Raw genomic sequence first — 22,500 nt, forward strand, 5'->3', positions numbered from 1 at the left:
GACCGTCATTTCGTTGCGTCAGGAGTGAACTGAATATCGAGGTGCTTTCATCTGCTCCCCAGGCCCCAAGTGGCTGTCGGGCAGATTAAATCACCAAAGCGGGCAACCTCGTAATGAGTCGACAGGCTTTCTGTTGCCTGCATTTCCATGTTTCCATGTTTCCTCCTATTCTTCTTTTTCTTCTCCTCATTGTTACTCCTTGTTAAAACGAATTAGAATGTTTTATTATTGTTCCGGAGTGGACGAAGGAGGAGGAGGAGGAGGAGGTGGAGGAGGAGAAGCCTCAGTAGTTTGTCTCCGTCTGTGAACTTAACTCATTTTTCCTCTCTCTCTCTCTCTCTCTCTCTCTCTCTCTCACACCACTCCACCCTTCGCCAGCTGACATTCATTAATCAACAACACACGCCCGCAGCAAATGAATGGGACACAAGTAGGACACGGGGTCGTTACGCAAATAAAGTAGGTGTCACAACATATGAGTTACCCTTAAAACAAATACCGAGGGTGGAAACAGAAAACGGGTATATAATAAAAATGCATAGAGGTCTGAAATGGGTACAGCTCGGGGTGGTGCTGCTTCTAAATAGGATACAGGTAGATGATGCAGAGAAGAACATGAACAGAAGGGATATGAATAAGCAATACAAATACCGTTAGGGTGGAAGGGCATGAAAATATAGAGATGTAAAAGGTATTGCATAGGAGATGAGAGAAGGGTTTGGAAGGGTCTGAGTAAAGAGAGAGAGAGAGAGAGAGAGAGAGAGAGAGAGAGAGAGAGAGAGAGAGAGAGAGAGAGAGAGAGAGAGAGAGAGAGAGAGAGAGAGAGAGAGAGAGAGAGAGAGAGAGAGAGAGAGAGAGAGATAGAGAGAGAGAGAGAGAGAGAGAGAGAGAGAGAGAGAGAGAGAGAGAGAGAAAGGAGAATAGAAAAAAAGCCAATATGAAGAACGAAGAAGAAAATAAAGACAAAAAAGAAAGAAAAAGAAGAAATTGAAACTCGAAAGCATGTTTACAAAAAATAGAAGACGAAAGGAAACTAAACATAAAATGATGATGATGGAAAATGAAGAATAATGAGAAATAAATAAAGAAAATGAGAATGAAATAAGACAAATAATAGAAGGATGAATTTCAGTAAAGCAAAGATTGAGAGACAGAAGGAAATAATGTTAATAAGAGATAATAACAGATGAGGAGGAAAGAGAGAAGGAAAAGAAGAGAAAAAGGGGAGGAGTAAATGAGGAAGAAGAGTAAGAGCAAAACAAGAAGAGCAGAGAAGAGAAAAAGGGAGAGAAAGAGAGGAAGAGATGACCAGATGGATAGAGAGAGAGAATGAGACAAAAATAAGTAAATAAGAGGAGGAGAAAAAAAAACCAGATGGCATGGAAAGAAGAAAAAGGGAAAAAGAGGAATGAAAGAGAAACCATAGACAAAAGAAGAGGAATTAGAGGTGAGAGAAGAAAAGAGAGAAGAAGAAGAGGAGGAGGAGGAGGAGGAGGAGGAATAAGCCACAGGGCAGGATGAGGAGAAGGAGAGAAAGAGATAACAGAAGAGAGGAAGAGATAACTAGAGGGAGAGAGAGAAAGAGAGAGAATGAGACAAAAATAAGTAAGAGATAACAGGAGAGGAAGAAATAACTAGAGGGAGAGAGAGAGAGAGACAAAAATAAGTAAATAAGAGATTAGGAGAGAAAAAAGAAAGAAAATATAAGATAATAAAAGCAAGATAAAGAAAGAAACGAAAGAAAGGGAAAGAAGAGGAGGAAGAGGACAAGGAACAGAGCAAGAGGAGAAGGAAGAGAAGAAAAAAGAAAGAAAAGAAAATAGAAAATAATAAAAGCAAGATAATGAGAGAAACGAAAGAAAGGGAAAGAAGAGGAAAAAGAGGATGAGGAAGAGGAGGAGGAGGAAGAGAAGAAAAAAGAAAAGGAAATAGAGAAAAATAAAAGGAAACTAGAGGAAGAGAAGAAAAAGAAGAAAAGGAAATAGAGAAAAATAAAAGAAAACTTGAGGAAGAGAAGAAAAAGAAGAAAAGGAAATAGAGAAAAATAAAAGAAAACTTGAGGAAGAGAAGAAAAAAGGAAGAAAAGGAAATAGAGAAAAATAAAAGAAAACTTGAGGAAGAGAAGAAAAAAAGAAGAAAAGGAAATAAAGCCTAATAATATTGAAACTAGAGGAAGAAACTAAGCTAAAGAAGTAAAATGGAACAACAGGTGGGAAGAAACTGAAGAAAATAAAAGGAGAACAAGGAAGAAAAGAAGAAAAAAAGAGGAGGAGGATGACAAAAAAACAGGAAAAATAGAGGAAAACAGAAAATAATAATAGCAAAATAGAGAAAGAATCGAAACCAAAGGAGTAAAAAGGAGGAACAGGTGGGAAGGGAGTGAAGAAAAGAAGAGAAATAAATAGAAGGAAAAGAACAAAAGGAGGAGGAGAGAGAGTGAGAATAAATGGAGAAATAAAAGAATGATATTAAGCGCAAGGGGAGGAAGAAGCGACATTAAATAAGTAAAAATCAGCAGCAGATGGAAAGAAACTGAAGAAAAAAAGAGAGAAAAAGAAGAAGGAAAAGAAGAAAGACAGAAGGAGGAGGAGGAGGAGGAGGAGAAGGAGGAGGACAAGAAAAAATACAGGAAGAGGAGCAAGAAGAAAAGAAAAAAGGAAGAAGAAAGAGAGGAAGAAACGAAGCCAAATGAGTAAAGAAGAAAAGGAAAGAAAAATAATAAGGAAAAAGAAGAAAAGAAAGGATATAAAAACAAGGCAGGAAGAGGAGAAAGAGAAGAAAAAAGGCAGTAGAAAGATAGAGGAGGAAATGAGATTGAATGAGTTAAAAGGAGGAACAGGTGGGAAGGGATTGAAGAAAAGAAGAAAAAGAAGAAAAAGAGAGAATGACATGAAACAAACTAGGATGATGATGAAGAGAAGAAAAAGAAGACAGAAGAAACGACAGTGTATGAGAACAAAGGAGAACCAGATGTGTAGGAATTGAAGAAAAGAAGAAAAAGAAGAAGAAAAAGAAGAAAACAGAGAATGACATGAAAGACACCAGAGGGAGGATAATGAAGAGAAGAAAAAGAAGACAGAAGAAACGACAGTGTATGAGAACAAAGGAGAACCAGATGTGTAGGAATTGAAGAAAAGAAGAAAAAGAAGAAGAAAAGAAGAAAACAGAGAATGACATGAAACAAACCAGAGGGAGGAGGATGAAGAAAAGAAAAAGAAGACAGAAGAAACGACAGTGTATGAGAACAAAGGAGAACCAGCTGGGAAACTGACTGAAGAAAAGAAGACAAAAAGAAGAAAAAGAAGAAAAGAGAGAATAACATGAAACAAACCAGAGGGAGGAGGATGCAGAGAAGAAAAAAGAAGACAAGAAACGACAGTGTATGAGAACAAGGGAGAACCAGCTGGGAAGGGACTGAAGAAAAGAAGACAAAAAGAAGAAAAAGAAAAAAAGAGAGAATAACATGAAGCAAACCAAAGGGAAAAGGAAGCAGAGAAGAAAAAAGAAAAAAAAAGACAACACACGACAGTATAATATTATGAGAACAAAGGAGAACCAGCTGGGAAGGGACTGAAGAAAAGAAGACAAAAAGAAGAAAGGAGAGAGCAAGGAAGGGACGGGTCGGAGCAAACAGGCTGTGAGAGAGGTTTTGCATGCACCACTTCCTTCTAAATATCTTCTGGCCCATTACCCTGAGAGAGAGAGAGAGAGAGAGAGAAAAGAAAGAATGAAAGAAAAAAAAATAAAAAATAAAAAAATAGATAATATATATATATATATATATATATATATATATAGAGAGAGAGAGAGAGAGAGAGAGAGAGAGAGAGAGAGAGAGAGAGAGAGAGAGAGAGAGAGAGAGAGAGAGAGAGAGAGAGAGAGAGAGAGAGAGAGAGAGAGAGAGAGAGAGAGAGAGAGAGAGAGAGAGAGAGAGAGAGAGAGAGAGAGAGAGAGAGAGAGAGAGAGAGAGAGAGAGAGAGAGAGAGAGAGAGAGAGAGAGAGAGAGAGAGGAAAAACACAAATGATGATTACAGGAACGTGATTTTTTTTTTCTCTTTTTTTTTTTTTTGGCATAGGACGTAAAAAAAAAAGCTATTCTAATTAAGGAAGCAGAGATGAGAGGTAATTTCACACACACACACACACACACACACACACACACACACACACACACACACACACACACACACACACACACACACACACACACGGTTCTCAACTCCACACACACACACACAAAAAAAAAAAACTCTTGTACCACTTCGATAATTTCCTTTCCTTCACCCCTCCTATCTTTCCCTTCCCCCACCCTTATCGCCCCTTCCAGTAGCCTCCTCCTTCTCCCAGCACACCCATCCACTTCTCACATAATTCGACGTTGCAGAGAAATGGACGTAGGGAAAAAAAGAGATACGAATAGATAAGGATATTAAGAGTTAGCAAGAGACTAGGAATTATGAAAAGAAAGGTTAGGTGGAGAATGAGGAGAGAGATATAGAGAAGCAAAGCGCACAAGGAGATTCATAGGGAAGAGAGCTAGGAATAGACAAGCGAACAGACTCTAGAATAACACCCAGATAAAAGTTGAAGCAGAATGAACACAGAATGGACATTGTAAAAAAAAAAAAAAAAAAAACATATACACTTAACAAAAAAAAAGTATGACAGACAAAGCTTTTTCCAGTTAACACACACACACACACACACAGAGATAAAAATGTAAATCTTTTCTCCCTCTCTCTCTCTCTCTCTCTCTCTCTCTCTCTCACACACACACACATGCGAGCGGTAGGGTCAAACGGACTAACTTATTCATGACGGCAGAATATGCATGTAAATCCCTTCCGGCTTCACACACACACACACACACACACACACACACACACACACACACACACACACACACATACACACACACACACACATACAAACACTGACAGACGGATCAGACGGAGAACAAAAACAAATATAGGAAAATAGCTATATATAGTTTAGACAGACAAAAATAGATTAGTATAAAGACTTTATATACGTAAATGGAAGCATATAGATAGATACAGTTGTAGATACAGAAAAAAGATTGGTAGATACAGACAAGTTAAAAACATAGATAGACATATAGATATAGATAATGATACAGAAAAAGATAGGTATTCAGGTACAATTATTATGCATAGATATATAAATAGATGGATACAGAGATAGAAACAGAATACATTAATAAAGCACACAGGAGGATATCGTAGAGAAAAAAATAAACTTGTCAACTCTAACCAAACAAAACCTAACCTAACCAATGCTAATCTAACGTACAGTCGTCACAAAAAGTATCGGTGCATAAGGGGTGCGATGACTACTGTAAACATTCGAGCATCCGCTGATATTGTGGGAGGGTTGGCACGCCTGACTGTGGCTTCTCTGCAAGATTCGAACCACAAGCGATTGTTTCATAACTCAGATCCGAAACATTTCAACCCAAATCCGAAACGTTTCAAAGACTGACAGGATGTTAATGTGGTTATCTTCGTACCATGGCCATGCCAGTCAACATGGAAACACCGCAGGCGACGCGAGGGGCTATCGTAGCCCTCCATGCTAGGGGTTTTACCATAACTGGTATTGCCCGTGAGCTTGGTATTCACCGGAACACAGCAGCACGGTGGATTCGGCGGCACGCAGACACTGGTGCTACAGAGGACATGCCACGAGTCGGGCGCCCACGCTGCACCTCCGCAGCCGAAGACCAGGTTAAGGATATAATATTCTACAGTAGAATATTACATTCTGTAGTAGAATATTAGTCTGTACTAATAATGTAAATAGTAACATGGTGACAATAACTGGATAGGGTAATGTGTTGTAATATAATATCTCGTGTTGCTGTTCACCATTCACCTTACCATACTGATTGGGTGTTTGTGGTTTTATATCTAGGCCATAAATAACGCCATCGATGATGACCCATTCACACCTGCTGTCAACATTCGCCGTGACCAGGGTCTGCAGTGCAGCACTCAGACCATTCGGAACAGGCTTCACAACAGGAATTTCCGAGGTCGGAGGCCAGCCACAAAGCAGAAACTAAGCGAGCGTAACATGGAGCAGCGCATGGAGTATGCGCTCGAGTATGCTGACATGCCAGCAGACTTTTGGGAGAATGTAGTCTTTCTGATGAAAAGACTTTCTACTCAGATGGCACATCAGCAGCACAATATGTTTGGCGGAAATGTGGCACCAGGTTAGTCTCTCTCTCTCTCTCTCATGGACACTTAAACTAGTTGGTTGTTTCTACAGGTGCCTGTAGCCACCCGAACAGATTTGTGTTGTCTGTCTTGTCTACTACTACTCAATACCGGTTACAGAAGGTTTTATGTGACTAGTTCATAAATAGTTATAATGTTTCAGATACGACATTGGAAATGTAATTGCTACCAGGAGGAGCGGGCGTGTCTCTGCTGGGTTATTTGGATGGATGCATGCCAGTGGCGTTGGAGAGTTGGCTGATGTTGGACCGGGATATTTAACAGGTGATAAGTATGTTGAAATCCTGGAGGAGGTCCTTCTTCCCACGGTAGAGGCATTGCTGTTCCCCGACGGGGAGCCTTTCTACCTTCTCCAGGATAACAGCCCAATCCACACATGCCAGGTTGTTAGAGAGTGGTTTGGCCGACATCCACACGTCACTCTGATGCCACATCCTCCCAAATCATCAGACCTCAACCCCATCGAGCACGTCTGGGCAGCAATGGTCCGACATATGCCTGAGCAGGACAGGGGAAGGAACCGTGATGCTGTCGTCAGAAGTGCAATGCAAGCATGGGAGCACCTCCGTCGTCCACCTGGTCAAGATATAACTAGTGTTGGTGGCATCCATGCCTAAACGGCTGAATGCTGTCTTAGCTGCAGGTGGTGCCTATACGTCTTACTGATGTATATTAATAAAGATAATGAAACACGCGTTGTTATATTTACCCAGAAGTAGTAGTATAATAGCAAACCTACTGCTATAAAAGTCTGTTCCACGAGAATTAGGTGATTTTTTTCAGGGTGGACTCGCGAACGTGATATTGCATGTGTGCTGATACGGCACGCTCATTTGCCAATTTAACTTGTATTGTGTGCCTTGTGAACCATTAGAAATTCATCTGAAACAATTCGTAACAAGAAAAATACCTTACTCTCGCTTTGAAACTGTGTTACCAGATCAAACAATCCAAGGCAGACAGTAGGCAGGCGAATGTGACTCGGGCCAGACGCCGTGCAGTTTTCTTTAGCCGTCGTGTGGACGGGCCTTAATGGAGTCAGAACTGCACGTGAATGGACAATGTCCAGCAGGCAGCGACTGAAGCGAGTGTTGAAACTATGCATTCTTCATTTTTTTTCTGCTATAAAGTGCTTTGGATGTTTTTTGGCTTGGCATAGTCATAATGTGTATTGATGATATGGAGTCATAACGGAAACATTGCTCTACGGCAAGAACCTTCACATTTCTCATCGTCCTATCATTATTCCTAAAAGATCTATGTGGGTAATAAACTAATAAATAATCATAAGGAAGAGGGATAATAAAAATAACTACATTCATATATCAATAGTTTTGATTTTAAAAGTTTTTAATAAATTTATTACGCAAATAACGGGAGCTCCATGGTGTAAATGGTAGTGCGCTCGGCTCACAACCTAGAGATCCCGGGTTCAGTCCCCGGCCGGAGCAGAGTTAGATGGGCTGTCTCTTTATCCCTTGACCCTGTCCACCCAGCAGTGAATGGACCGGGTATCAGGTATACGGATTGTGTCCCAGCTTGGAAGGTGAATTGTGGTAACCCGGATGTCACAGTGGCCATGTGGCCCGGGGTAGCGGGTTCATACCCACCACAAGGCCAATGCGGCGGAGATGAGCTCCGTGGCTAAGCGCTGTTACAACGTATGCCCCCACCTTTTTTTATAGCGTCAAACAGAGCGAGTTTTACAATATGCATTTGTTTAAATGCCACACAACACCTGCTGCCCTTACCATGACACACACACACACACACACACACACACACACACACACACACACACATTAAAACAGAGAGCAGGTTGATGCATTTTGATTTTAAGAGATAGCAAAAAGCGATAAATAGTAGGCTATGTCATGCCAAGCGAAATTGCCGTAGCTTAGATCTACGTAGTAAACAACAGCCAATGAGCGGTGCGGAGACCGTCACTCAAGCAATGACGCCAAGTCCGCGAGTCCAACCTTAAAATGAAAATCTCCGCCAGTTATCGTGGATTCGACTATAGTAGTATTAAAACAGCATAATTACTACTATGAGTAATAAAGGCTATATTTTATGCATGACCGTATTCGACTACCATGTATACTTCACATACCTCATTTCATAGGTGATGTGTAGATATGTTTTACCACATGAAAGTGTTACCGTAAAAACCACGTGACAATATCTTGTTGCATTATCAACGAACGCAGATTGGCCATTATACGTAAACACAAGTGAACCAGTATGTGGTATCAAGCTGGCTGGTGAATTATGGCATTCACCTCACAGCAGAGCTACCAACATGCATCAAGTCGGCCACCTCTTTTCACTGTCTTTCGTTCCGTGCTGTCAGAATGATTCGTGCTTATACTGCACCGATAGTTTTTGTGACGACTGTACCTAACCTGACCTGACATAACCTAACCAAACCTAACCTAACGTAATCTAACCTAACCAAACCTAACCTAACCTGACCTAACCAAACCTGATCTAACCTAACCGGACCTGACATGACAACCTAACCAAACCTAACCTAACCTAACGTAATCTAACCTAACCAAACCTAAACTAACATAACATAACCTGACCTAACCTAACATAACATAACCTGATCTAACCTAACGTAATCTAACCTAACCAAACCTAACCTAACCTAACCAATGCTAACCTAACGTACCTAACCTGACCTAACATAACTTAACATGACCTAACCTAGCCTGACCTGACATAACCTAACCAAACTTAACCTAACGTAATCTAACGTAACCAAACCTAACCTAACCTGACCTAACAACTGACCTGCTTTATCTAATCCACCCTAACCTACTGAAATTTTACGAACAAGAACACAGAAAAAACACACGAAATGCAAACGTGTTCAGTTATAAACAAACAGACGATCAGCCTTTTTTTAGCGGAGTTTTCAGGGTTTCTTTTCTCACATTCTTTTTAACAGGCTATCTTTTTATGGGCTCTTTTCCAGCGGGCAATTTTTTTTTCTATTTTCTTCCCCTTTAGCTGCCTCCGTTACTATAAAAAACAACAACATTGCCCTGCTCGCTACACGGCCGATGATATTTACTATACATTCACTGAAAAAAAAATCACATGAAAGGAAGTTTATTTTGGTCACGATGACAGAGCAAACAAGTGTTAATAGCACAAAAACTACGCTAGATCGGCGTCGCATGACCCTCCAACACCCCCCCAACAATTTATATTATGCAACTAGGGGTCTAAAATGGAAAATGCTTAAAAGTAAAGATGGCGCCGCTATAAACACTTGCCTGCGCCAAAACGGGCTGGGGCCGACTACTATGAACGCCTACCGGCGCCACAGGCCAAAAAGTAAAAAAAAAAAAAAAAAGCTGACTTTGTTTATAATGCCATGTTGAAGGGTTCATCAGGGCTAACAAATGTTATCATACAATGTCATGTCTACAATGCATGGGTAAGCCAGGAAAACATCTTGAAGAGAACAACAAGATGGACAATCTGTTGATCGTCGTCTGTGAGGCCGATAAAAAGTCTTATACTGTCACATCATTTATTTATTTGTATTTACTTATTTATTTTATTTTTCCGTGCGGCCTGATATACAGGTAGGCTATCTTAATGGGACCTGTTGGCCGGCCCTATCCCGTTCGTAGCGCAGGCAAGTGTTTATAGTGGAGCCATCTTATTTGACACGCTGCCGGCCCCCACTTTCGGAAATCATCTGTGCTCCCCGGTAGAGATTTTCCCTAGAGTCCGGGTTGAGAGGTGGTCTTCAGGACAGCACATGGGCATATTATAAAGAAATCTAACACACGAGTCACCTTTGCCGAAACCAGTCAGCACACACACACACACACACACACACACACACACGATATGAGGAAGAAAGAAAGGAGGGAGGAAGAAAGAGAAGGAAAGAGAAATTCAAGGAAGAAACAGAATGAAAGACTGAGATAAAGCCGAGGGAAAAAGATGAAAGAGAAAAAGAATGGAAGAAAGAAAATGAAAGAGAAGGAAGGAGTAACACACACACACACACACACCATGAAGACGTTGAGAGGAAGGAAATGAGAGAGAGAGAGAGAGAGAGAGAGAGAGAGAGAGAGAGAGAGAGAGAGAGAGAGAGAGAGAGAGAGAGAATACATAACAAACATCTAACCTTATATTCGGCGTAACAATCATCTTTCCCTTCATCCACACATACCACCCTCATTACCCCCTCCCCTATCTCTGGCTTATATTCATACTCATTCATACTCGTCACTAACCTTAAACAGCATCTAACACCCTTTCAGGAAACTATAATAACATCCAATTCACAAGTTCGACCTTTATCACTTTCATCTTGTTTCCCTATCACCTACACCAACAACATCTTCATTTTTAATTTATTCAACTTGTTCCTCTCAATATAACCACAACAACACTATGAGCCGGTTTCACAGTCCAACACAGTGTCTTCGTAACAGCCCGAACCAAACTATAGAATCCCATACAATCCAAAATGGTGAGGTCTTCGATGCCACACTAAATACACAAGACTTTTCCTGTATAGTTTCGTTAAATTTGTGAACTTAAATATAAACACCAGACACTGTACAAGGAAATTTCGAAGGCTCTGGTATTGGTTTGGGAGCTTACTAACCCATCACGGGGAAGTATGAAACTGGCCCTATAATTTATGAAGTACTGTTTTCCCATCCAGTTCACTAGTACAACTCCTTATTGCTGTCATATTTTATCTCTATCACCTGTACAGCAATACAATACGCATTTTAGGTTTTCATATCTTCTCGTTTCTTTCACTAACCACAACCGCTCATCTCCCCCACACCCTTCACGGTACTGTTTTCCCATCCAGTTCACTAGTACAACTCCTTATTGCTGTCATATTTTCCCTCTATCACCTGTACAGCTATACTACACTCATTTTAGCTTTTCATATCTTCTACTCGTTTCTTTCACTGACCGCAACACCTCATCTCCCCCACACCCTTCACGGTACTGTTTTTTCATCCACTTCACTACTACGACTTCTATTAGTGCAATACAGTTTTCCATTCACCGATACACTTATTTTCAGTTTTTCATTTCCTCTATTCCGTCTCTCATCATCTATCAGGCAACCATTATACATTAGGTCGTCATTGCGTAACAGAAGGATAATGATTTTGTTTAACCCAATCCGCTTCAGGAAGTTATCAGTCAGTTTAAATGCTGTGGATGACGTCATTCCTACCAAATGTGGGATATGATAATTCCAGGTGGTAGTTTGAGTATAATTGCCAGTAAAAGTATGTAAATTATAATATCTGCCAAAACCAATACTTAAACCGCATACTGCGACAGCTTGGTTAAGTGTAAGATATATGAGGATGGGAGGTATTTATTTCATAAGTGTATGCACCGCCTGCGCCGATTATATACTGTTGTCTGCTTCGGAGCTTCGAGGCGTGTCACTAGTGGGCCTGTTTCCACATATCTGTTGGCCCATAGTGATACGGTAGAGGTGGACACATCAATCCGCCGTGCTGATTGGCGATAACTGAGGCCTTCAGTGTGAAGGATAATAATGGTTTTGCTCCGGTCGTGTGGGGTCTCCACTGAGACTAACGTGAGCATGACTTACTGCGACCATCAAATCAACACAGGATCGAAACGTATCATATACCGTAATGGGTTCAGATGCGTCATCACAATCAGGGGTACCAGCCATTCCGAGGCGACTAGAGGCGATCGATTCATTTTCACATCCATCGTGCCCAGGTGTTCGACATCTTCTTGTAGAGTGTACATGCTGGCGGTGACGAGTGCAGTTCGTGATCAGGCCGTAATGAATCTCTCTCTCTCTCTCTCTCTCTCTCTCTCTCTCACACACACACACACACAAAAAAAAAAAAATAATATCCTTACCCTATTGCCGAGTTCGTCCATTCGTCCAGTCGTCACACAGCCTCGACTGGAAAAGATACAAAGCAGTGAGCAATGATGTGGAGCAATGATGAATGATGAATGAAATGATGTGGAGCAATGATGTGAATGAATGTGTGAATGAAATAATGTGGTGCAATGCTGAAAAAAAAAGTCGACTGTTCAAAACTCAAGAATAACATCATTACTACGCCATCAGACATCATCACTCCATCAGAACATTACCACACCAATAGGTCACCATACCATAACATCATCTAACCATTACATCACACCGTTAGAACTCATACCATTAATTTACACCATTGGAATTTACACACAATAAAAATACGTGTGGATGCTCACAATCAACACGGACAGAACAGATATATGCACAAAACAACTATTATATCATTCAATTAAAGATCATATCATTATTACGTAAACTGCAAAAAAAAAACAATGACGGCATGTTTGTGGGTCATATTCTCAAACTTTGCCAGGGCTCTCACACCAACATTTTATAAGGCTTTCGTCGAGATTGTTGTGGGTACTTCCATGGGTAGTTTTATGAGCACAGTGTTGGTTTGACAAGACTTCTGCACCATGAATGTGAAAGAAAACGCATGAGAACCCGACTAATCTCCTTTGTGGCCTTGGAAATAGTTGTAGTGAGGGCCGAAAGTGACCAACCATTCATGTACAACCTAACCTAACCACCTCCCTTTACTAATCGCCGTATAATTCATCCACCAGTCCTTCTCAAGCCACCATCTCCCAACAAAATACTACTCTTTACCAATCGCCGTATAATTCATCCACCAGTACTTCTCAAGCCACCATCTCACCACAACGCCTTCCCCACACCTTAAGGAACTCACCTTGTCCCTACGGCGCCTCCTGGCCTGGCGATGCTGCAGATATTCACGGATAAACACGAGACACACCACCATTCAAATCAACACTCCGTCGGTCTGCCTACGATTACCAATTATGCAAAAAATAACACGTAACAGTAAACCTCTTCATTACGTTGTTCTTTTAGTATTTTGTGGAGATGGATTTTGCAACATACTTAGCTAATTGCCTACAGTAGGATTATTATGCGTGTGTCGTAAAGGATTAAAGAAGTTTAGTATACTTGTATGAGGCATCGGTAAGGTTGGCATCCCTCACCCGTCTGACAGCCGCTCTGCACAGTAAACTCGTTTCTTTCATTACTAATACAAATAATATAATGCCAGTGGAAAGGAAAGTGTGTTAAATAAAGAGAAGAGAAAATCAAGAGGAGGAGGAGGAGGACCGACGAAGCGATACAGGTCAAAAGAAGAAGAAGAAGAAGAAGAAGAAGAAGAAGAGATACTAGCGAGCGAGCCCCCAACCTTTCATCGTAATCCCAGTCACCATGTAGGTTTAGTGTGTTATTAAGACCCGCTATTAATTTAGTCTCATATTTATGATAATTTGGATCCGGAGTTGCTATCCTCACCTAATGAGCGTGTTCGTTCGTTCGTCCGTATCATCAGCAGTGAACCAGCGAATCATGATGTTTGGTATTTCTGCCTCGCTCACCCTAAACTCTCTCTCTCTCTCTCTCTCTCTCTCTCTCTCTCTCTCTCTCTCTCATTTGTTTTTGTTTTTAGGGTTGAAGAAACAGATTATCAAAATAATCTCTCTCTCTCTCTCTCTCTCTCTCTCTCTCTCTCTCTCTCTCTCTCTCTCTCTCTCTCTCTCTCTCTCTCATTTGTTTTTGTTTTCAGGGTTGAAGAAACAGATAACAAGTAAAATAATCTCTCTCTCTCTCTCTCTCTCTCTCTCTCTCTCTCTCTCTCTCTCTCTCTCTCTCTCTCTCTCTCTCTCTCTCTCTCTCTCTCTCATTTGTTTTTCAGGGTTGAAGAAACAGATAACAAGTAAAATAATCTCTCTCTCTCTCTCTCTCTCTCTCTCTCATTTGTTTTGTTTTCAGGGTTGAAGAAACAGATAACAAGTAAAATAATCTCTCTCTCTCTCTCTCTCTCTCTCTCTCTCTCTCTCTCTCTCTCTCTCTCTCTCTCTCTCTCTCTCTCTCTCTCTCTCTCTCAATTGAGATTAGAAAAGTAAGGAACGCAACGTCTCACTCTCCCATCCGTACCTTAAGGAACGGGTTACAGCCCCAATTTTCTAGCCCGCCCTGACTGACAGCCGCTGCCCGATGCTGGAGGCAGGAGGAAGGGGGCGAGGGAAGTTACGTCGCATAGCTTACATGTATTTCATTACGACCCTTGACATATACATAATTTTACGGACTCGTTTTGTGATTGACTGAAAAATACCCTCACTACAATTTTAAAATACTGAATTTGATCTGCTTGACCATTCAGACCGCCAAATATGGAACAAATGGTGTTCCGTACTGGTTCAAAACGGAACGCAACATCTCACTCTCGACTACGGAACGAATCCGTATCTCAAGGGTGGCAAAGCTAACCCCCTCCACCCCCCCCCCCCCACAACACAGCACTAAGGGCGTTCGAACATTAATATCATACTGAAGAGAGGGAAATCAAATACGTACATCGATTGGGAGAATTAATTAGAACGCAGGCTGGGAGAGAGAGAGAGAGAGAGAGAGAGAGAGAGAGAGAGAGAGAGAGAGAGAGAGAGATGGGGTGTGTGGAGGGACATACAAAACCAATACCATATCCAACCCATGACAAAATAACTAAAATCAATACATCAACGCATATTCTCAATCCACAAATTTCATACCATGGTGTCCCTTCTATAATTCCTTCCCCTTCTGTCTCTCCCCGGCATATGACCACAGATATTGCGCCGACTAAACGAAACTTTCCAACTTTTTCATACCATCGCAACCTTTTTTTTCTCTTCCTCTTTAGAAGTAATTTATATTCCGAGAAAATGAGGTGGAGGATGTTTGTCCACTCGGCTACCTTTTGATGCCTTGATTGGAGTGTGGGAAAGGAGCTCCGACCCTCGCCATGGAAAAAAGTTGGAAAGTTTCGTTTAGTCGGCGCAACATCTGTGGTCATATGCCGGCCCTCGCAATGGAAAAGAGCACAAACACGAACAAGGAGCAACATCAAAGGGTCCTACTCTCAGAGGCTTTCGGCTATTACAACTATTTCCAAAGGTCACAAAGGAGGTTAATCGGGTTCTCATGAGTGTTATCTTACGTTCATGGTGCAGAAGCCTTGTCAAACTATCACTAGGCTCATAAGCTACCCATGGGAATACTAACACATCCACAACGAAAGCCTTACAAATATCGGGTTCCCATTAATGCTTTTCATATTCACGGCGCAGAAAAAGCCTTGTCAAACTATCACTAGGCTCATAAGCTACCCATGGGAATACTAACACATCCACAACGAAAGCCTTACAAATATCGGGTTCCCATGAGTGCTTTTCACATTCACGGCGCAGAAGAAGCCTTGTCAAACTATCACTAGGCTCATAAACAACCCATGGGAATACTAACACAACCACACCGAAAGCCTTACAAATATCGGGTTCCCATGAGTGCTTTTCACATTCACGGCGCAGAAGAAGCCTTGTCAAACTATCACTAGGCTCATAAACAACCCTTGGGAATACTAACACAGCCACAACGAAAGCCTTACAAATATCGGGTTCTCATTAGTGCTTTTCATATGCACGGCGCAGAAGAAGCCTTGTCAAAGTATCACTAGGCTCTTAAACAACCCTTGGGAATACTAACACATCCACAACGAAAGCCTTACAAAATTAATATCGGGTTCCCATGAGTGCTTTTCATATGCACGGCGCAGAAGAAGCCTTGTCAAACTATCACTAGGCTCATAAGCTACCCATGAGAATACTAACACAACCACAACGAAAGCCTTACAAATATCGGGTTCCCATGAGTGCTTTTCATATGCACGGCGCAGAAGAAGCCTTGTCAAACTATCACTAGGCTCATAAACTACCCATGGAAATACTCGCCACAACAACGTTCTCGTTTTAATTTATTCTCTATTCTCTACTCCACATTTTAGCTCAGTTATTATATTCCTCTTACTCTTGTTGTAACTTATATTTGTTCCATTCTCTTCCCCTTATTCCTCTTCCTTTCTCTTCTTCTTACTCCTCTTCCTTTCTCTTCCTCTTCTTCCCTGTGGTTGGGGTGAAGGAATTCCACCACCATATTACCTGCGTGTTGTAAAAGGCTGTTGGAGAATATGAGTCTTATTAAGCTCGTATCTTCAAGCTTTTCGGGTCTCACACACCCACATTTAATAAGGCATACGTAGAGCTTGTGTTAGTATTCCCAAGGGTGGTTTTATGGTCCTAGTGCTAGTCTGACAAGCCTTCTGCACTATGAATGTGAAAAATACTCATAACAACCCGTCTAATCTCCGTTGTGGCCTTTAGCTGTTGTAAGAGCCGAAATCATCTGGGAATAGCGGCCTTAACCTGTTCGCTGCGATTGGCACGGATTTGCCTTTTACTGGTAGCATGGTAACATATAGTCCCATGTCTTTCTCTGCCTCTGTGGTGGATAGTTGAATGTTTCCCATGTGGTATTGGTGTGCTGGATTTCCCCTCCCAAGATGCATGACCTCACATTTTTCTTCACTAAATTGGAGCAGCCACTTTTTGTTCCATTTCTGTAGCTTGGTGATGTCTTCTTGTAGGAAATCCGCATCCAAGGGGTTAAACTTTACTTTTCACACTACAGCTAAATGCAAAATACCGAGACAGAGATTGGGACATGGCTTCTCTTCTTGAACCCTCTCCCTCTCATATCCGTGCTTTCTGGACCCGAGGAAACCACAACTTGAGATAAACGAACATTTTATTCATTTCCTCAACATCATTTGCTTTTCCACATACATTTATACACCTAAGTATAAAACCCCCGATGCCATTTCTTCTTCAACCCTTTCCCTCTCATATCCTTGCTTTCTGGACCCGAGGAAGCCACAACTTGAGATAAACGAACATTTTATTCATTTCCTCAACGTCATTTTCCTTCCACACAACGTTTATACCCTCAACTAAGTATATGAGACCCCCGATACCTCCTCTTCTTCAACCCTTTCCCTCTCATATCCTTGTACAACTTGAGATAAACTTACATTTTATTCATTTCCTCAACATCATTCTCCTTCCACACACGTTTATACACTCAACCAAGTACAAAACCCCGATGCCTTCTCTTCTTGCACTCCTTCCCTCTCATATCCTTGCTTTCTGGACCCGAGGAAACCAAACTTAAGACAAACTAACACTTGACTCATTTCCTCAACATCATTCTCTTTTCCACACTACACTCAACTAAGTATAAAACCCCCGATGCCTTTTCTTCTTGCACTCCTTCCCTCTCATATCCTTGCTTTCTGGACCCGAGGAAACCACAACTTGAGATAAACTAACATTTTATTCATTTCCTCAACATCATTTGCCTTTTCACACAACGTTTATACCCTCAACTAAGTATATGAGACCCCCGATACCTCCTCTTCTTCAGCCCTTTCCCTCTCATATCCTTGTACAACTTGAGATAAACTTACATTTTATTCATTTCCTCAACATCATTTGCCTTTCCACATACATTTATACACCAAACTAAGTACAAAACCCCGGATACCTTTTCTTCTTGCACTCCTTCCCTCGCATATCCTTGCTTGGTGGGCCGGTGGAAATCAACTTTAAGACAGCCTCCCCTTTATACCTCCCCCCGCCTGACTGAATAAAATAGTGGAGTGGATATTGCCTTCATACGCCTCGAACTTTAATATCCCTTCCGTTCGTAACCGAGGAGAGTATCGGGCTGAGTCGTGGCCTTTCCTGCCCCATTGAGTCTGTGCTATCGCGGGCCGGGTCATAAGCTGTCACCTTCGATTTCCTTCCAGTCGCCTTCTGACCCTTCGTTGGGGCTGACGGTGAAAATTGGGACTTTGGGTATGGAAATAATGGCATAAGAGAGAGACAGTTGTGGTCTCTCTCTCTCTCTCTCTCTCTCTCTCTCTCTCTCTCTCTCTCTCTCTCTCTCTCTCTCGTCGTTTATTTTCATGTATTAATTTCCTTTACATTTTTCTGGTTTTCGTTATAATTTATTCTCTATTCTCTCCTCCACATTTTAGCTCAGTTGTTCTATTCCTCTTACTCTTTTTTATTTATTTATTCTTGTTCCCTTCTCTTCCTCTTAATCCTCTTTCTTTCTCTTCTCTTCTTACTCCTGTTCCTTTCTCTTCTTCTTACTCGTCTTCCTTTCTCTTCCTCTTACTCCTTTTCCTCTCTCTTCTTACTCCTCTTCCTTTCTCTTCTTACTCGTCTTCCTTTCTCTTCTTCTTACTCCTCTTCCTTTCTCTTCCTCTTACTCCTCTTCCTTTCTCTTCTTCTTACTCCTCATCCTTTCTCTTCTTCTTATTCCTCTTACTTTCTCTTCTTCTTACTCCTCTTACTTTCTATTCTTCTTACTCCTCTTACTTTCTCTTCTTCTTACTCCTCTTACTTTCTCTTCTTCTTACTCCTCTTACTTTCTCTTCTTACTCGTCTTCCTTTCTCTTCCTCTTACTCCTCTTCCTTTCTCTTCCTCTTACTTCTCTTCCTTTCTCTTCCTCTTACTCCTCTTCCTTTCTCTTCTTCTTACTCCTCTTCCTTTCTCTTCTTACTCGTCTTCCTTTCTCTTCCTCTTACTCCTCTTACTTTCTCTTCTTCTTACTCCTCTTACTTTCTCTTCTTCTTACTCCTCTTACTTTCTCTTCTTCTTACTCCTCTTCCTTTCTCTTCTTACTCGTCTTCCTTTCTCTTCCTCTTACTTCTCTTCCTTTCTCTTCCTCTTACTCCTCTTCCTCTCTCTTCTTCTTACTCGTCTTCCTTTCTCTTCCCCTTACTCCTCTTCCTCTCTCTTCTTCTTACTAGTCTTCCTTTCTCTTCCTCTTCCTCCTCTTCCTCTCTTCTTCTTACTCCTCTTCCTTTCTCTTCCTCTTACTCCTCTTCCTTTCTCTTCTTAATCGTCTTCCTATCTCTTCCTCTTACTCCTCTTCCTTTCTCTTCCTCTTACTCCTCTTCCTTTCTCTTCTTCTTACTCCTCTTCCTTTCTCTTTCTCTTACTCTTGTCCCTTTCAATTCTTCTTATTTTTGTTCCTTTCTCTTCTCTCTCATTCTTGTCCACCTCTCTACTTTCTCTTCTTCTTAATCTTGTTTCTCTTCTCTTCTTACTCTTCCTTTCTCTTCCTGTTACTCTTGTTCCTTTCTCTTCTTTATACTTCTTTTCTCTTCTCTTCTTCACGTTCCTGTTTTTCTAGTCCTCCAACTTCTTTTAATTTTTCTCTCCTCCCTTTTTATGTTCTCTTTCGCCTCTTTTCTCTCTTTTCCCATTTATCAGGTGAACCAACGGAAACTATTTATATGAAAAGTGCAGATCATCTTTGTTTTATATCCTGAGGTGCCCGAGACTGTAGTACTGCCTCGGTTTGCGTCCACGGCAGGAATATACTTCATTTGGGAGGTTGGGAGGTGATCAGGACAGTCACTGGAGGGAGGTGAAGGAAAACGACGGACGACATTCAAGGATACGCAAGTTCAACGGTGAAGGAAACACGAGAGGCAGGAGGAGGAGGAGGAGGAGGAGGAGGAGGAAGAGTTGGAGGACATATAGTTCACGTAAATTACCAGTGATGTGACGTGCTGAAGTGTGCGTGAGCGTCGCGAGCCTTGAACGTTGCAGCTCAACACACGCGCCTCGGTGTTTCTCAGCTCTAATAACAGACAGATGAATCCTCGTGCTCCCCAGACGCATGTTACCAGACCCCCAACACTTGATTAATTTGCTACGCCCGGAATGCAACGCCGAGAAGACAGCCTGATGGTATGGGTTCAGAGGGCGCTGCTTCCCCCTCCAGTGCACTGCTGAAAGTTGAAGTTACTGAAGGGGAAACATGAAACAGTTGTTGAATTATAGTTAGTCAATAGTACTGAGGTACAAGGAAAGCTGCCATGATGGACGGGTTGTCGAGAGGAATGGCCGGTGACTCTTGTATAATGGCGGGATGATCAGCTCGAGCATATATATATATATATATATATATATATATATATATATATATATATATATATATATATATATATATATATATATATATATATATATATATATATATATATATATATATATATATATATATATATATATATATATATATATATATATATATATATATATATATATATATATATATATATATATATATATATATATATATATATATATATATATATATATATATATATATAACCAAAAATTCTTTCATTAATAGAAAATGTCAAAACCTTGCTTTCTCTAACTCTTCCCGTGACTTCTGGCATCTAGCCAAAAACATCTCCTCCAACTTCACTTCTTCATCTTTCCCTCCACTCCTCAGTCCTGACGGCAACACTGCCGTCTCATCTATCTCTAAGGCTGAACTCTTCTCTCAAACTTTTTCTAAAACACCACACATGACCATTCTGGGCATATTCCTCCAACACATCCCCCTCTGACTCCTTTATGGCTGTTATAAAGATTCTTCAAAATGATGTTTTATGCCCTCTCTGGCCTCAATCCTCAGAAGGCTTATGGACCTGATGGAGTGCCTCCTATTGTCCTTAAAAACTGTGCCTCCGTGCTGTCACCCTGCCTGGTCAAACTCTTTCGCCTCTGCCTGTCAACATCTACCTTTCCTTCTTGCTGGAAGTATGCCTTCATACAGCCTGTACCTAAGAAGGGTGACCGCTCCAATCCCTCAAACTACCGTCCTATTGCTTTACTTTCTTGTCTATCTAAAGCTTTTGAATCAATCCTTAACCGGAAGATTCAAAAGCACCTTTCCACTTCTGACCTTCTATCTGATCGCCAGTATGGGTTCCGCAAGGGCGTTCTACTGGTGATCTCCTAGCCTTCTTAACTGACTCTTGGTCATCCTCTTAGCCGTTTCGGTGAAACTTTTGCTATTGCGCCCGGACATATCAAAAGCTTTTGATAGGTCTGGCACAAATCTTTGCTTTCAAAACTACCCTCCTACGGTTTCTATCCTTCTCTCTGTACCTTTATCTCCAGTTTCCTTTCTGACCGTTCTATTTCTGCCGTGGTAGACGGTCACTGTTCTTCTCCTAAATCTATTAACAGTGGTGTCCCACAGGGTTCTGTCCTATCTCCCACTCTTTTCTGTTGTTCATTGATGATCTTCTTTCCAAAACGAACTGTCCTATCCATTCCTACGCCGATGATTCCACTCTGCATTATTCAACTTCTTTTAATAGAAGACCCACCTTCAGGAACTTAACGACTCAAGGCTGGAGACTGCAGAACGCTTAGCCTCAGACCTTACTATTATTTCCGATTGGGGCAAGAAGAACCTGGTGTCCTTCAACGCCTCAAAACCCAATTTCTCCACCTATCAACTCAACACAATCTTCCAAACCCCTGTGCCCTATTCTTCAACAACACTCGGCTATCACCTTCTTCAACACTAAATATCCTCAGTCTAATCTTTATTCAAAATCTTAACTGGAAACTTTACATCTTCTCTCTCACTAAATCAGCTTCCTCGAGGTTGGCGTTCTGTATTGTCTCCACCAGTTCTTCTCCCCTGCACAGTTGCTGTCCATATACAGGGGCCTTTTCCGCCCTCATATGGAGTATGCATCTCACGTGTGGGGGGGCTCCACTCACACAGCTCTACTGGACAGTGGAGTCTAAGGCTCTTCGTCTCATCAGCTCTCCTCCTGTTACTGATATTCTTCTACCTCTTAAATTCCATCGTGACGTTGCCTCTCTTTCTAACTTCTATCAATATTTTCATGCTGACTGCTCTTCTGAACTTGCTCACTGCATGCCTCCCCCACTCCCGCGGCCTCGCCCCACATGACTTTCTAATCACGCTCTTCCCTATACTGTCCAAACCCCTTATACAAGGGTTAACCAACATCTTCATTCTTTCATCCCTCACACTGGTAAACTGGAACAATCTTCCTTCATCTCTATTTCCTCCTGCCTACGACTTAAACTCTTTCAAGAGGAGGGTATCAGGACACCTCTCCTCCCAAAACTGACCTATCTTTCGGCCACCTCTTTGGATTCTTTTAGGAGCAGTGAGTAGCAGGCTTTTTCATTAATGTTTGCTTTTGTGTGCCCTAGAACTGTCTCCTTTGTTATAAAAAAATATATATATATATATATATATATATATATATATATATATATATATATATATATATATATATATATATATATATATATATATATATATATATATATATATATATATATATATATATATATATATATATATATATATATATATATATATATATATATATA

The 22,500-nt window shown here is 41.2% G+C and overlaps 1 protein-coding gene across 2 annotated transcripts in view; it reads right to left on the reverse strand.

Moving 5' to 3' along the window:
- The window catches only part of LOC127001212 (uncharacterized), a 348,018-nt gene that overhangs the window by 140,229 nt on the left and 185,289 nt on the right, over positions 1-22,500 (reverse strand). Inside the window, exons 1-2 of one of the 2 annotated variants that reach the window (XM_050865439.1) lie at positions 13,052-13,183; positions 12,174-12,219 (exon numbers count right to left, since the gene is read on the reverse strand). The gene's annotated coding sequence lies outside the window, so the exon portion shown is untranslated. Of the gene's footprint in view, positions 1-12,173; positions 12,220-13,051; positions 13,184-22,500 lie in introns of those variants that run through there. The other variant, XM_050865441.1, reaches the window with a different exon arrangement.

Source organism: Eriocheir sinensis, chromosome 20 (genome assembly GCF_024679095.1).
Source record: "Eriocheir sinensis breed Jianghai 21 chromosome 20, ASM2467909v1, whole genome shotgun sequence".
Classification (NCBI taxonomy): Eukaryota; Metazoa; Arthropoda; class Malacostraca; order Decapoda; family Varunidae; genus Eriocheir; species Eriocheir sinensis.